The 16097-nt window shown below is 48.3% G+C and overlaps 1 long non-coding RNA gene across 1 annotated transcript in view; it reads right to left on the reverse strand.

Annotated features, from left to right (window-relative positions):
* LOC115095438 overlaps window positions 1–16097 on the reverse strand; it is a 54588-nt gene that overhangs the window by 16663 nt on the left and 21828 nt on the right. The gene's annotated exons all lie outside the window — the stretch shown is intronic.

Here is a 16097-nt window from a genome sequence, read left to right on the forward strand (position 1 = left end):
GATGCAGAGAACAATACCTGAGCCTAAGCATATTTAGTGCATGGGGGTAGATTTGGGAAAGCAAGAGTGGGGTTTGGATGAAAGATGGCAACCTATGTGTTCCCTTGCTTCAGCACCATGTAAGGCACAGCAGATGCCAAGCTGGTACGCTTGTATATTCGTCAGGCTTCCCTCTGCCAAAGCCCTACCATTTGGCTTGCAGCCTCCACCCTCCACTGTGATTGCATTAGCTTTTGAGAATACTTGGTCCCTTGGATAGACTCCAGCTCTCCTTCAGATGCTCAGAACAGTGTTTCAGTAATTCCTGCAGCTGCTAAACAGGCCATGGAGCTTCCACTAGCAGGCAGGCAATATTCAGTCTTATGAAATGTCTTACTCAATTACATAATAGAATCCAAGTCCTAGCAGTGACTCAAGAACACTATTGTAGAATCATGTTGCAGTCTACCACTGCTGTGGTGGTCTGTATCCTTGGCCATCCACAGCAAGTTGTTTATCTGAACTTGCTCTCAATAGCTTCACTAGTAAATAGTGGGAGAGGCTGGAAAAGCCTGAATATTCCAATAGCAGCAGAACTTATTCCCTGCCCCTACTAGGACTGAATCCCTTCCTGAGAAAAGGGACTCATAGCTAAACATACCTTGCAAGATCCCTCTAAGCATTGATGGTGGTGTGGCTCCTTCATAAAAGAAACAGACCAGCGTGCCATGTACTTTTCCTTTCCTTTTTTTTATTTATTGAATTTTCTCAAATTTTAAATAAGAGCAATCTTGAATGGAAAACAGGTATTGTTTGACAAACACTTAACAGCAAGAATTTTACACAAACACTCTCCTATAACAAATACCAATCAAAGTCCTCAATGGGGAGAAACCAAAACACTATCAAAAGAATTTAGTGCAATACTAATCATAGGAAGGCACAGTAACTGATACATTGCGGTATATTTTTATATTTGAGGAACATTATCCTGAGGGTTTACAGGTAGAGGATCCACATCAGAACTAATCTCAGGAGTTTTTCCTATTAAGAATAGTGACAACTGAGGAGGGTCAAAGAACACAGGAAGCATTTTGATACTTCACCAAACATTTACAAGGGAACTTTAAAATAAAATGACCCCCACTCTGTTGTACCATAGACCTCATTAATAGAAACTGTTTACGTCTTTTCTACGAGAAACATCAGGAAAAATATTTACTTAGATTAGAAACCTTTATGCAATTCAATGTCTGAAACAATTTCAGTAACCAATCTCAGTCTGGCTCAAGAACTAGTGAAACTATAAGTGTAGCAGGTATTGCAATGTCTGAATCCGATGTTTCAATTATTGCTGTCAAGTCCAGTGGTGGAACGACCGCAGGCTGTAATATTTCCATTCCATCCCTTTGACTTAGTTCTCTTCTATGTGTTGGTAAATAAAATACCTTAGATGTTGGATAGCATTTTCAATACTTAATAGAAATCTCTTAAATATATCCTATGGGGAGACAAGAACTTTGGGAAAATTTTATGATCCTCAAATTCTTATTCTGGCATTTTCCAGCATCTCCACTTTCAATGCTATATTAGCATTGTCCTTAGCCAGTGAATAATGATTCTACTGAATAGAAGTTGTTTGCACTCTAATGGTGGATATTTGTTGGTTCAAGTCCACTGCTGTATTACCCAAAGATAGTATTTTCTGTTCCATTTCATTACTCCTAACTATAGGTGCCAGCTGTTTTGTGTTAGAAGCACAAAACTCAGCAATTGCATCCCAAATATATAATAAAGATATCTCAGCTGGTCTTTGAACAGGAAGCAGTTCTGGAATTGTTAGTTCAGTCCATGTAGACTCCTAGTAACCTCCAAGGTTTCCCTCTCCTTCCCCGTCTCAAACTCCTCCTGACCGCACCTCCAACGATGGCCGTCAGGCTTGCAGATTCCTCCACATCACTGTCCCCCCCCCCCCCCCCCCCCCCCCCCCCTCGCTGAATCGACTGACTGAACCACTCAGGTCCTCAGCATCTCCCCAGCCACTGAGATGGTGGCTCATTTGCTGGGTTACCAGGAGGTGTTCCTTGCACCAGGCTCAAGGGTGACAGAGCCAGGGCGAGAGGGGAGCTTAAATTCCCCCTCCCTCCAGCAGCTCCTTTCCCGGTAAAGGAGTACTGCGGGAGACATGGGCGTCCATGGAACCCAGCACCGTTGAGCGTGCCGCTGTGCACACAGCGCAGATGCACGTGCCGCTGGGCACACAAGTAGTTTATGCACCCGGCTCGCTGCTGTGCACATGGCTCAGCTGTGTACAGCGATCAAGGGGAGGAAATGGCACCGACAACCACACAGGCAAGATGGTGGCCCCTCGTACTGGATCAGGGTCTAGCCCAGACAGCGCTGTTCAACCCGCTGGGACAGATGCCGGAGGGCGATCTGTGCAGCTATCCGAGCCTCAGAGACCGGAGACTTTAAGAGGTTTCCTACCTTACCTTGTCTCGGCACTTCCTGGTCTCGTGCCGCACGGTCTCAAACTGCAGGGGAAGAGGGAAAAACCTTCACCGCTGTACTCGGTATTGCACCCGCTACCTCTCAGCCACTCCCGTTCCTGGGGGTTAAGTCCACACTGGGAACCAGACTGAGGCTTACCTCTGAGGGATCTCAGAAATCACGTCAGGATTCTCGACTGGGGGAGGGACCTTTTAGGTATCACCGCAGGAAAGTGGGGCTAGTCTTGTAAAGGTAAGATTTTTTTATCTTCTTTGGTTTGGATTTTGTAACGCTGTGCAAGCTTGTGTAGAGTCCCAAACTGCTAAGGAGATGGAGAAATACTGAAGAGCAGAGCTTCCTGCACCTGGTATATGTAGCACTGACATCAGATTGAAATCTGACTCAGTCTCCAACTGCTATCAGGAGTACACTATACCCATTGGTTCTGAGTCCATCTGCTATATGCTAGGAAAATCTTAGTTAAGAAGGGAAATAGTTCAGTAGGATGAAACAAGAGTGGTGTCCTTTCCAGATTTAGGGAGCAATTGGAGAAATTACTTACCTGGTAATTTCGTTTTCCTTAGTGTAGACAGATGGACTCAGGACCAATGGGTATAGTGTACTCCTGTTAGCAGTTGGAGACAGATCAGATTTCAATCTGACATCAGCCCCTAGTACATATACCCCTGCAGGAAAGTGCAGCTCTTCAGTATTCGCCTTGAAAAGCATTGTGGATATATGTGTGACTGACTGAGTAACTTAATAATATGAGTAACTTAACTTCATAACTTGTTAGAATGTTTAAACTTGATTAACTTGAACTGGTTGACTATAGCTGGAGACCACCCTTGCACTCAACCTGAAGGCGTCGACACTCGGCAGGGTGGATTCCCTGGGTAGATGAAACATGGCTTACCCTTGATTCCTTGACAAAACTCCATGTAAAATGGCAGCCAAGGGTGGGATGCTGAGTCCATCTGTCTACACTAAGGAAAATGAAATTATCAGGTAAGTAATTTCTCCATTTCCTAGCATGTAGCAGATGGACTCAGGACCACTGGGATGTATAAAAGCTACTCCTGAACCGGGTGGGAGGCTGCCATGGTCCACTTAGAATTGCCCTTGCAAAGGCCGTGTCCTCCTGAACCTGCACATCCAGATGGTAGAATCTGGAGAAGGTATGGATGGAGGACCACGTTGCCGCCTTGCAGATCTCGGCAGGTGACAGCATTCTAGTTTCTGCCCAGGATACCGCATGGGCCTTGACCTGTAGAGGTGATGGTTTTCCCGCTTCTACGTAGGCCGCCTTGATGACTACTTTGATCCAGCGGGCAATGGTTGCCCACGAGGCTGCTTCTCCTTGCCTTTTTCTGCTGTGAAGGACAAAAAGGTGGTCCGTGTTTCGTACTGGTTCCGACATTTCCAGGTATCTGGATAGGAGTCTGCCGATGTTGAGGTGGCGTAGACTATGGGCTGCTTCCGAATTCTTCAAGCCATCCAACGTTGGTAGTGAGATGGTTTGGTTAAGGTGGAAGTGTGAGACCACTTTGGGGAGGAAGGAGGGCACCATGCGTAGTTGGATGGACCCCCGGGGTGAGTCTGAAGAACGGCTCATGGCAGGACAGTGCTTGTAGTTCCGAAATGCGGCGGGCCGAACACACGGCCAGCAAGAACACAGTCTTTAAGGTTAACAGATGGAGGGACAGTCCTTGGAGGGGTCTGAAGGAGGATCCCGCTAGGAACTCCAAGACAAGGTTGAGGTTCCATAGACGTACTGGCCACTTTAGTGGTGGGCGGATGTACTTGACTGCTTTCAGGAAGTGTGATACATCTGGGTGCGAGGCTATGCTGTCTACCTCGCTCCCGGAGCCGTAGCATGACAATGCTGCCACTTGTATCTTGATGGAGTTGAGGGACAGACCCTTCTGTAGTCCGTTCTGTAAGAATTCCAGGATTACAGGAACATTAGAGGAGTGTGGTTTGATGTTGTGGTCTTCGCACCAGGCCTCAAACTCTCCAGATCCTTATGTACGTTAGAGATGTGGAGAACTTGCGTGCTCGGAGGAGAGTATCTATTACCGCCCCCGAGTATCCGCTCTTTTTCAGGCGGGACCTCTCAATGGCCAAACCGTAAGAGAGAATTGAGCTGGGTCCTCGTGAAGGATCGGGCCTTGTTGTAGTAGGTCTCTGTGTGGGGGCAGGGGTAGTGGATTCCCTGCCAGTAGTCTTCTCATGTTTGCGTACCAGGGTCTTCTTGACCAATCTGGAGCCACCAGAAGAACTAGTCCCCTGTGTTGCTGTATCTTGTGTATGATTGCGCCCAGCAAGGGCCACGGTGGAAAGGCGTATAGCAGGGTCCCCGGTGGCCAGGTCTGTACCAGGGCATCAATCCCCTGGGACTGTGGATCTCGCCTGTGGCTGAAGTATCTGGGTACTTGAGCGTTGGATCTGCTTGCTAGGAGGTCCATGTCTGGGGTCCCCCACCAACTCACTATCATCTGGAAGGCGGTGGACGACAGCTTCCATTCTCCGGGGTTTAGACTTTCCTTCCTGAGGAAGTCTGCCGTGATGTTGTCTTTCCCGGCGATGTGGACGGCAGAGATCTCCTGGAGATTTGCTTCTGCCCACGCCATTAGGGGGTCTATTTCTAGGGACACCTGTTGGCTTCTGGTTCCGCCCCGTCGGTTGATGTAGGCCACAGTCGTGGCGTTGTCCAACATCACCCTGACCGCTTTGTCTCGGAGTCTGTGGGCGAACCGCAGGCAGGCTAGTCTGACTGCCCGCGCTTCTAGGCGGTTGATGTTCCATCCCGCCTCTTCTGCGTTCCACCGTCCTTGGGCGGTTAACTCTTCGCAGTGTGCTCCCCATCCGTGTAGACTGGCATCTGTGGTGAGCAGGGTCCAGGATGGGGAGGATAGTCTTGATCCCCGGCTCATGTGGCTGGTCTGCAGCCACCACTGTAGTTGGGTCTGGATTCTGCCCGGAAGTGGTAGACGTACGGTGTAGTTCTGGGACCGTGGGCTCCATCGTGATAGGAGTGAGCGTTGTAGGGGCCTCATGTGGGCTCGCGTCCATGGCACCACTTCCAGTGTGGATGCCATCAGCCCAAGGACTTGCAGGTAGTCCCATGCTGTGGGACGAGGAGCGTTCAGCAAGGTCTGTAGCCGGTTCCACAGTTTTGACCTCCTTGAGGGGGTCAGGCTGACCTTGTCTTCCTTGGTGTCGAATCGGACTCCTAGGTATTCAGTGACTGTGAGGGCTGTAAGGAGCTTTTGTTTGTGTTGACCACCCATCCTAGGCTTTCCAGTAGTGTTATGACTCTGCTGGTTGCTTGGTGGCTTTCCTCCGGTGACTTTGCCCTGATCAGCCAATCGTCTAGGTAAGGGTGAACGAGGATCCCTTCCCTCCTCAGTGTTGCCGCCACCACTATCACCTTGGTGAACGTCCGGGGTGCTGTGGCTAACCCGAAGGGTAGTGCCCGGAATTGATAGTGACGATCCAGGACCTTGAAGCGTAGGTAGTGCTGGTGTTCCCAATGAATTGGTATGTGTAAGTAGGCCTCCGAAAGATCCAGGGATGTGAGGAACTCCCCTGGTTGTATTGCACGTATGACTGATTGTAGGGTTTCCATGCGGAAGCGGGGGATCCTTAAGTGGCGGTTGACAGACTTGAAATCCAGGATAGGCCTGAATGTACCTCTTTCTTGGGTACGACAAAGTAGATGGAGTAATGTCCAGTATTCATTTCCTGTGTAGGCACCGGGGTTATGGCCTCAAGGTCCCGAAGTCTGGATAGGGTAGCTTCCACTGCCGCCTTCTTGAGGAGGTCGTGGCAGGGGAATTCTACGAATCTGTCCGGAGGGGTTCGAAGGAAATCCAGGTAATACCCCTCTCGGATGATGGCTAGGACCCACTTGTCCGAAGTTATCTCGACCCATCTGTGGTAGAATAAGGCTGGTCTGCCTCCTATGGCTTCTTTCCTTGGATGGGTCGGCTGATTCTCATTGTGGGGTGCGGCTAGGGCCTGTCCCCGAGCTGGTTCCCCTCTTGTTTTGCTTGTTCCGAAAGGACTGGTTCCTGCCCGCAGGGCGGAGGGCTTGGTAGTTGCTCTTGTAAGGGTTGAAGCTCTGCGAGCTTCTGCTCCTGGAGGACCTGTGGAAGGGACGCTGGTTTCTCTTCGTCTTATCTTCTGGCAGGCGTGGTAATGGGGAGTCGCCCTATTTGTTGGCCAGTTTCTCTAGTTTGCTGCCGAACAGGAGGGATCCTTTGAAGGGCATCCTCGTGAGGTGCGTCTTGGAAGAGGCATCAGCCGACCAGCTTCGAAGCCAGAGTTGTCTCCTGGCCGCCACTGCGGACGACACTCCTCTGGCTGCTGTGCGCACTAGGTCGGAGGCAGAGTCAGTGAGGAATGATACTCCTGGTTCCATGTCTTCTCCCGGGGGTGTTCCTGGCTTGGGATAAGCAGGCGCGTGTCACCACGGTGCAGCAGGCTGCAATCTGCAGGGACATTGCTGCAACTTCAAATGACTGTTTTAGGATGGCTTCCAGGCGCCTGTCATGGGCATCCTTGAGCGCCGCTCCTCCCTCCACTGCGATGGTAGTGCACTTGGCGACCACGCAGACTATGGCGTCCACTCTAGGGCATGCCAGAAGCTCCTTGGTCGCTGGGTCCAGGGGGTACATGGCTGACAAGGCTTGTCCCCCTTTGAATGTGGACTCTGGAGCATTCCATTCCAGGTCAATTAGCTGTTGTGCCGCCTGTGGGAGAGGAAAATGGCGGGATGTCTGGCGAAGGCCCTCCAGCAGGGGGTTCGTTCTAGGTTCCCCCGAGGTGCCTTGGCCCGGGATAGCAAGTTCCGTTAGACATTGGGATATGAGGTCCGGGAGCTCGTCCTTTGTGAAGAAGCGTCTCATGGTTCGGTGTGGCTCTGTCCCCGAGGGGAGTTCCCCCTCTTCCAGGGGCTCGACTTCCTCTTCGGAGAAATCAGTGTCCCCGTAGATGGGGCTTTTGGGTGGTGGGAGCCTGTGCCTAGGCCTCAAGGGTCCTGGGGCATGAGGGTCCTCCGGTGGAGCATGTGGCTGATCAGCCAGAGGCTCAGTTTGCATTTTGACAAAGGCGTGAATCCCCTTGAATAATTACACCCAGGATATCGATGCTGGGTCTAAGTTGAGGGGCGCAGGTTCCCTGGGGGTCCCCGACTGTGGGGTGGACCCACTGGGGCCTGCTAGGTCCGGGGTACCCCCTGAGGAGCTAGCACTGGGTGGGACTGGCCCTGACCTGGATCTCCCAGGGCCTCCTCACAGTGTGTGCACAGGGCATCGACCTCCTCGCTCTGTGCGGCTCTGATGTGGCATGCAGGGCAGAGGCCTTGAGCTTTTAATTCTTGTTTCTGGAGGTGCCATGTCTGCGGACGCATAAGCTCTTGTGCGCTCCAGTGTGCCAGAGATGTGTGCGTAGATATGCGCCCGGCTCTGTGCGTGCAACTTATGCACGCAAGGTTTTACGTGCGCGTAAGTTTATGCGCACAAGGCTCCTTGTGCGCTTAGGTCGATTTGTGCGCTCGGTTCGGGCAGCAGACGATGCAGTGAATAGGGCCAAGATGGCGACGGTGAACATGCGGGTAATATGGTGACCTCCTCGGAGGGTCTCCACGTGGGCAGACCCTAGGAAATGGCAGGGGCCTGGCCCTGCTAGGGCGGATCAACCCGGTGGCACTGGTTCCAATCGGTGACCTGTGCTCCTCCTCGATCCTCGGAGACCGGATTCAAACAGAAGATTTTTACCTTACCTTGTCTTTGGCGCTTCCCGGGCGGTCCCCGGCTGCAGGGGGAGAGGGCAAATACCTTCACCGCCGCGCTCGAGGGCTGTACCCGCTGCCTCTCAGCCGCGCCCGAGTGGATCTCCCAGATCGGGGGCTAGGTCCTCGCCGCGATTCGGCCGCCGGACCGAGGCTCACCTCTGAGGGACCACGGAAATCACCTTGGGAATCTCAACTGGGGGAGGGACCCGAGGGTATCACCGCTGGAGAGCGGGGCTCGTCTTCAGGTAGGTTCTTTCCCCTTTAAATTTGGTTTTCTTCTTTGGATTTGGTTCAAACGCTTGAGAGCCTGCAGAAAGTCCCTAACTGCTATAGAGACGGAAAATACTGAAGAGCTGCACTTCCAGCAGGGGTATATGTACTAGGGGCTGACGTCAGATTGAAATCTGATCCGTCTCCAACTGCTAACAGGAGTACACTATATCCATTTGGTCCTGAGTCCATCTGGTAAACGCTAGGAAAATTATATTGGCTAAATTATGGCCTTTCTCAAATTCACCCCGGTCCCATGCAGTGTGGAACATATCCCTCAGAGAAGTAAGAGTGAGGTTGCCCAATAGTTTATAGAATTCTGGCCCTGGTGTTTTTAAGAGCTTCAACTTGCTGATGGTGCCACGGATCTCAGCCTCTTTATAGGCAACTCAAGCAAGACCCGTACTTGTTCACTCAGCTCTGGTAGATGAAACTGCCGAAAAAGGATTGGTATTCCCATTCATTCTCAGACCCAGCTGTGTAAAGTAATTTGTTATATCTGACAAAAGCCTCAGATAAGGAAGAAGTAGTAGTGAGATTAAGTGATTTGGGTCTGGATGTGGGATGAGCCCTTTGCGGCAGCCAGTGGAGAACACCGCTTTGGCCAACAATTTACCTGATTTACTGCCCCACTAATATAACATATTTAAGGAATTGTATATTCTGATGGGCTTTAAAATCTAAATGGAAGTTGAGTTTCCTCCGGGCTTCCTCCGATTGAGCCCTGGTGGCTTGCCCAAGATCTTGCCCGTGAGCCCAGCCCCATAATTTTTTTTTGTCAGGCTTATCACGCATGACCTCACAGCCTTAGCCACATTCCAGAAAAGTATGGGATCAATTCTGGGAGTTAAGTTAAAATCTACATATTCTTTCCATTTGTCCTATAGATAACCAGCAAAGCGCTTGTCTTGGTAGAGATAAAGGGGCATGGACCAACATGTTGGAAGCAGTTCAGATTTGACAAGCACCATAGCATGGTCTGAGAAGGAAACATTATGAATCTCACTAGCTACCAGTTTATTAAAGAGGTTTTCAGAGATGAAAATATAGTCCAAACAAGAATACACATTGAGCAGATGTGAATAGAAGGTGTAATCCTGATCCTCCAAGTGTAACATACGACATGAATCAATTAGGTGCAGTTCTTGGGATAGGAAGCTCACCCCCAGATCAGCTTCATTTTTCTTAGGAGTTTTGGCTGGATTACAATCCAACAAAGAGTTATCTACGACATTAAAATCGCCTCCCAAGATCAAATTGTAACCATCCCACGCCATATGTTTAGCAAGAAGATTAGAGAAAAAGCTATGAGAGCAGACATTGGGAGCATATAAATAAACCATAACTACCTGTTATCTCTTGAAGTTTCCCCACCACAATAACAAACCACCCATTAGTTGGAATAGCATTTTTCCTTCTAAAATGAAAGTTACTTGTGGATTAATATCATCTCCCCTCTCTGTGTCAATGAGAAGAAAACGTCCAACCCACTCATGTTGCAACTTATGTTCTTCATCGGCCAGAGGCATCTCCTGGGAGAAACACCACATGAGTTCCACACTTGCGCAGATCATTAAGGAGCTTTTACCTTTTGATCGGAGAATGAAGACAAGCAATACTGATGGAAGAAAATACGAGATTAGATACTGAAATCAACAATTGCATAAATCCAAGGCAATAGGTTATATAGCATAAAAAGAGGGCTCCCCCAGCATCGATCCACTCCCCCCTCATTAAAACACATACAGAGAGAAAACAGTGGTGCTGTGCTCAATTAGGCAAACACTCACACACACTCAAACACATCCATTCACACACAAACACTTACCACCCTGAAAAGACCCTGTTGTTTATAAACCCCAAACTCTCAAAACCCCAACCCGGGGGATGCTCTCCTATTATACAGGTACTTTCTCCCTCACTAATAGGGGACATCCACACCTGACAGAGCTCTCCTACCCAATAGTACACTAGGTACCCTGGAGTGTGAGGAAAGGAGAAAAGAAGGGAGAAAAAAATATATATATATATACACAGCTGGGGGGGGGGAAGAGACATGCAAAATCTCTAGAAAGTTTCACAAGGAGGTAAGGGCCCAAAAAGTGCCAGAAGAACACGATGCCAGTCTGAGCAATCTGAGGAGATTGGGATAGAATGAGTTGTCCAAAAAGAGCCAGACTTACAAAATCCTGATAAGCAAAAAAAAAAAAAAGGGAATCTGTTACAGAAAGGTCCTAATAAAAAGAAGAATGAGACACAAACCCTTGAGTCAGTCCAGCCACTGCCAAGCTGATTAGGAGACACAAAAATAGCCAGGCGGCTGCATTAATCAGGATACCCACAGAACTTGGTGAGATGAAATAGGTCAGAGCAACAAGGCTAAGGCAAGAGGCCTAAGCATCACATGGTCCAACGGCTGTACTAGGAATGGCCTATAAACCCAAAGGCGCCCTTAGTCTTACTGAAGAACACAAGAAGTTCTGCCAGTTCACAGGCTTCAGTGGACCATATCAGGCCTGAAGCTGATCCAAGTATGCTTTAGCTTCCTAGACTGAAGAGAGCAATTTAGGTGTGCCCAGATGAAATACCTGTAAGCTGGCTGGGAATTGGAGAGAGAACTTCATTCCTCGCTGGAATGGTTGAGTGCAGTATGGTGAAATTTCCCTCCACGCAGCTTGTACCTTGTTGGAAAAATCAAAAGCTTTGCCTCCTGACACACCAGCTCCCTTCTGCTCAGTAAGCCTGTAAAACTTGGCTTTATCCAAATAGTTCAGGTACTTCACGATCACTTGCCAGTACCATTTCAAATCCAGACCCCCAAGGCCTGAAGCGATGCGCCCTTTTGATTAAGATGGGGCGGCTGCACAGATCAAGTTGCAATAACTCCAGGATAGTTTGCTCACAAAGGCACGTCAATTTTTCGTAAATGGCCTCTGAGACTCCAACGATGCGTAAATAATTCCTTCTGCTGCGATTTTTTAGGTCATCTAATTTGTCCACGATGAACCTGCAGCGTTTCCCCAGCTCGACCGCACCAAAATGTAGGCCTCTCAGCCTCTCCTCATGTTCGTCTAATTTTGATTGCACCACAGTTAGTGCTGACGCATAGCTTTCCATTTTATCGCGGATTTCATCCATGGAGGACCGAATCCACTGAAGTTGGTCACCAAGAGCAGCGGAGACAGCACCGGTCAGTTCTTTGATCGCTGTCTGAGAGGCCTTCCATATTTGGGCCTTCTGCCACCGTCTTGTCATGCCCGCTGCTGAGCTTCTCAGGTCCTGCACATTTTGTGCAGCTCATCATCTCATCCTAGCGAGGATGGGCAGGTTAAAAAAAAAATTAGCACCCCTTTACAGCCGGTTGCGATATTTATCGGCAATCAATTAAGGGGAGAAACAGGGAAACCTAACCAGGCCCCAGGGAGCATGAGCCCGGAATATTTTGATTTCTGAAAGCAAGTTTTTCTGGAATGTGAGAAATCTGAAATCAAGAGAATCAATCTTGGTTTTAGTGACATTGAGATCAAGTTTGTTCTGATTGTCAGTCATGGCTGGTAGAAAAGCATAAATAAATGAATTTCTCTGTGAGACCATGATGTTTTGAGAGGAAAGAAATTGAATATCATCTGCATATAACTTAATGTACCCCAAGGCCTGCAAGCAGATGACACAAGGGATTCAAACAGATGTTAAAGAGGGCTGCTGACAAGTCTGGTGTACCCCAAGGCTCTGTATTAAGTGGAAGCTAGGTTGATGTCTCAGATCCAACTGTGACTTGTTATACTGGGTCAGTGAGATAAGAAATGAACCAAGAAAGGTCAGTACCCATCATACCAAGTGACCGTAACCTAGAAGGAAGAATCGAGTGATCAGTGGTGTCAAAAACGGAAGAATGTCTAGTAGGCCGGTCAGATCCACAGCGTCCATGGCCTCAGCAAACTGTAAGCAACGTGGACCCTTGAGTTGCAACAAGATTGGTACTACCACCAGGACAGGGCCCCTGGTGGTCCTTCTCGTTGGAAGGCGGAACAGGCACAGATGGCCCCACTGGAGCTTCACCTAAACCAGCCCTCATTCACCGCAGGTTGAGCCCTTGGCTACCGGGGCTGGCAGGACTTAGACGGGGGCCTCTCACGGTGTCAACCCAGAGGAAGAGGCAGTGGCGGCGGCAGACTGAATGGAGTCAAGGCGGGCGGAGGACAGGCAGAGCCAGGAACAGGCCAGATCAGGACGGGCAGCAGGCAGGGTGAAGACAGAAATAAAGGCTGTAGGTCAGGGCAGGCGGAGCTCACTCAGAGACGGATTACCAGGCGGAGTTCAATCAGAGTCCTATTGCCAGGTGGAGGTCAGGCAGGTGGAGGTCACTCAGAGTCAGATTACCAGGCGGAGGTCAGGCACCAGGAAGACAGTCCAGAAGGGCAAGGAGCAGGCAGGGACAGAACAGGAATCAAGCAGGAATGCTGGGACAGAGATCATGCTGGAACACACTCTCACAGAGCAGGACCCGTTGCTGAGGCGAAGTGGACGAGTCAGGGCCGGTTATAAATACCCATGGCATCTGACACCATCATAGTGTGCAGAGGAAACTTTTCCCACCGCTGGGCCTTTAAATCCGGCAGCGTGGTGCGCGCATGCCTAGGAAGTCGGGCCAAGAGCAGCGCGTCGGCAGCCTGGGATCGCAGTGAGAGTAGGCTGCGGTCGCTGCCTCCACTGAGGGAAGTCAGCAGAGGTCAGTGCGGGTCTCCCTTCAGTCTGTGTGAGGAGGCCTGGCTGGGGTCTTCTACGGGTGGGAACCCCAACCAAGTGTTCTGTAGTATTTTCTAGTTCTGTAACTTCTAATACTTATATACATTTACTTGCTGAGTCAGCTAAATGATTGTTTGATGTGCTCTCCTTTACCTTTATCTATGGAAGCTGATTTGATCACGCTAACCAATCACCTTGTTTCACTGTTTGCCACTTTACTGTGACCGTTGCATTTTAAGTCTCTTGCATGTTATGATACCTTTGCCAAGCGTTTTTCAATGCACTATTTTGGATGCTGACTCATTAATTGGCTCCACCTCTTGGTGATTTTAAATTGGTTTTAGCTTAATTAGAGGTGGTGATAACATTGATGCTCTTTCTTTTTGAATTTCTTGTTCCTGTCTGTGCTGGGCCGTACTGAGATGCTGCCATGTTCCTGAGAGTTCCTGATTCTCTGCTCACCTGGCCTTTCCTCTGCATTTTCCCTTCTCTGTTGTGAACCTCGTTGTTTCAGTGGTGATTCGAGGGTCAAGAGGGATGTATAATTCTGCCTGCTGGACTGCATGCCCGCACATGTCAGATACATGCTGTTCTGTTTACTGTAAGGAATGCAGGTAATTAGTGAAGGCCATCTCGCAGAATGAGATTCAACTACAAAGGAGAACAGAGACTGATAAGAGATGATCTATGCCTTTCTACAAAGTATTGGAAGGAGATGGAAAGTTGGACATGAAAGAAAGAAAGGAAGAATGAGAACAGATGTTGGGTGCAGGTGGTTTAGGGATGATAAGCCAGGCCAGAATGACACATTTGAAATGGTTAATACTTGGCAAAGGTAACTAAAACAATTGTGGACAAGTCTTGTAAGATTGTGACATAGGCAAGGAGGGATCTTATGCCTTCCACCTTGTGGTATCAACTAATGTATAAATACTCTCTTGCATCGTACCCCAACCCCTCTTTTATTGCTTGTTCTCAGCATTTTCATACTGCTCACATGACAGGTTTTCTCCTTACTATACCATTAATCCCTTCAAATGCCTCCTGTTTTTATCGTTCTCTTGCTTGCCCTACTGCTGCTGCCTCCGCACAAGTCTGTTCCTGCTTCAACGGCAGGGGAGTTCCCTGCTTCAACGGCAGGGGAGAAGAAAAACAACCAATAAGGGCTAATAACATAGTCTGGGTAAAACAAATAAGCATGGGTGCAGCTTGCTTATTGCGGCGGCTACTACCCCAAACTAATCAAGCTAGATATTTCACTTGGATGCAGCTCCATCACTGCTCTCTACATTAAAGGTGGGGATGGAAGGGAAATAGAACCAAGAGCTAAGAGAAACAGATAAGTATGAGAGAAAATATGTGTGAAGCTTGCTGGGCAGACTAGATGGGCCATTTGGTCTTCTTCTGCCGTCATTTCTATGTTTCTATGTTTCTATGTTCCCTTATTTCTTCTTCTGCAGCCTGTTTCTATTGTAATCACATTGCTGGTCTTCCATATTCCGTTCCCCCTGCTTCTAACCTTAACCAACATCCTAAATTTGGTTATTCTCCTTCTACTATAATTTCCCTGAATAATGTTTTTGGGCATTTCTTCCTGTAACACTACCTATTATGCTATGTACCTAGATTTTGGTTCACTACCTCTCATGGATGTTTGTTTTTGGAGTGTGGCACTTCTATTTACCTATATTCCCACTGCTGCCTATGACCATAACATGTCTTATGATTTTCAACACCTTCGTGATCTGTCCCACATTAAATATGCACAAGGTGGTGTGAATTCTTCTGCTGACTCTTAGTTTGCCTCCTTATGTTCCTGGCTTCTCTCACTTTCCTGATTTATTCCTCATGCAGATTGCTGTTAGTTTTTCATACAGTACCTCTTTGCTCATGCAATGTAAACCATAACTTAAGACTAATGTCATGATAATGTAGCCATACCTGACAGAGCTGAATGACTTTTAGTGGAACTCAGTCTTAATGCTACCATTTGCTAACTGGTGAATGTATATATATAAATAAATGTGTGTGAGTATCACTTACATTATTAGGGATCTAGAGGGATACATTCACTGTTCTGTACACCTGATACAAACCAAAGATTAATTGCTAGACTGCACTTTTATGCCTACTTGCCATGATCTATCTTCACTGACCTGTTGTCCTCTGTGGTACTTTGAGGTACCACTTTTGCTATTTGAAAGTGGCACAAGAGGGAAATATGTGTGCCTGAGTCTGAGACCACTATGGAGACTGTGATTGACCCTGAATCCTCTGATGCCTTGGCTTACTTGCAGTTCTGGCTATGTGAACTCTAAATGCCCTATTGAACCTGATTTGGAGAAATTACAGGAGACATCTGGACAGCAGCCAGAGCTGTCTAAAACTTGTGATGGGTGGTCATAGGGTCACAATAAGCAGAAAGAAAGGGTCAGAATCTCAGGCTAAAATATCAACTAAAGTGGCACCTGTAAAAATTGCAGATCTCCCTGAGGGTGAAAAAATGACAGGACAGAGGACTAACAGAAGATTGATGTGAACACCAGGCAAGTAGGCCCCAATTTGGGAAGGGGATCAGGGTAACATAGGTCTAATTTATCTTCTTTTTGACATGAGAAACTGTGTATGTGTTAATCCCATAGGTTCATGCAATTTAGGGACTTATTTGAGATTGCCTGTCTTATCTATAAAAGAAGAATTATCAGATGTATAGAGTGGAGGCAGAGAGTAGTTCTTTTCCTGGCTGGCTTGTCAAGGAAATGCTGCTTCACTGTATCTCCCAGGGATACCTGTATTACTTACTGATATACAA

This window comes from Rhinatrema bivittatum, chromosome 1, assembly GCF_901001135.1.
Source record: "Rhinatrema bivittatum chromosome 1, aRhiBiv1.1, whole genome shotgun sequence".
Taxonomy (NCBI): Eukaryota; Metazoa; Chordata; class Amphibia; order Gymnophiona; family Rhinatrematidae; genus Rhinatrema; species Rhinatrema bivittatum.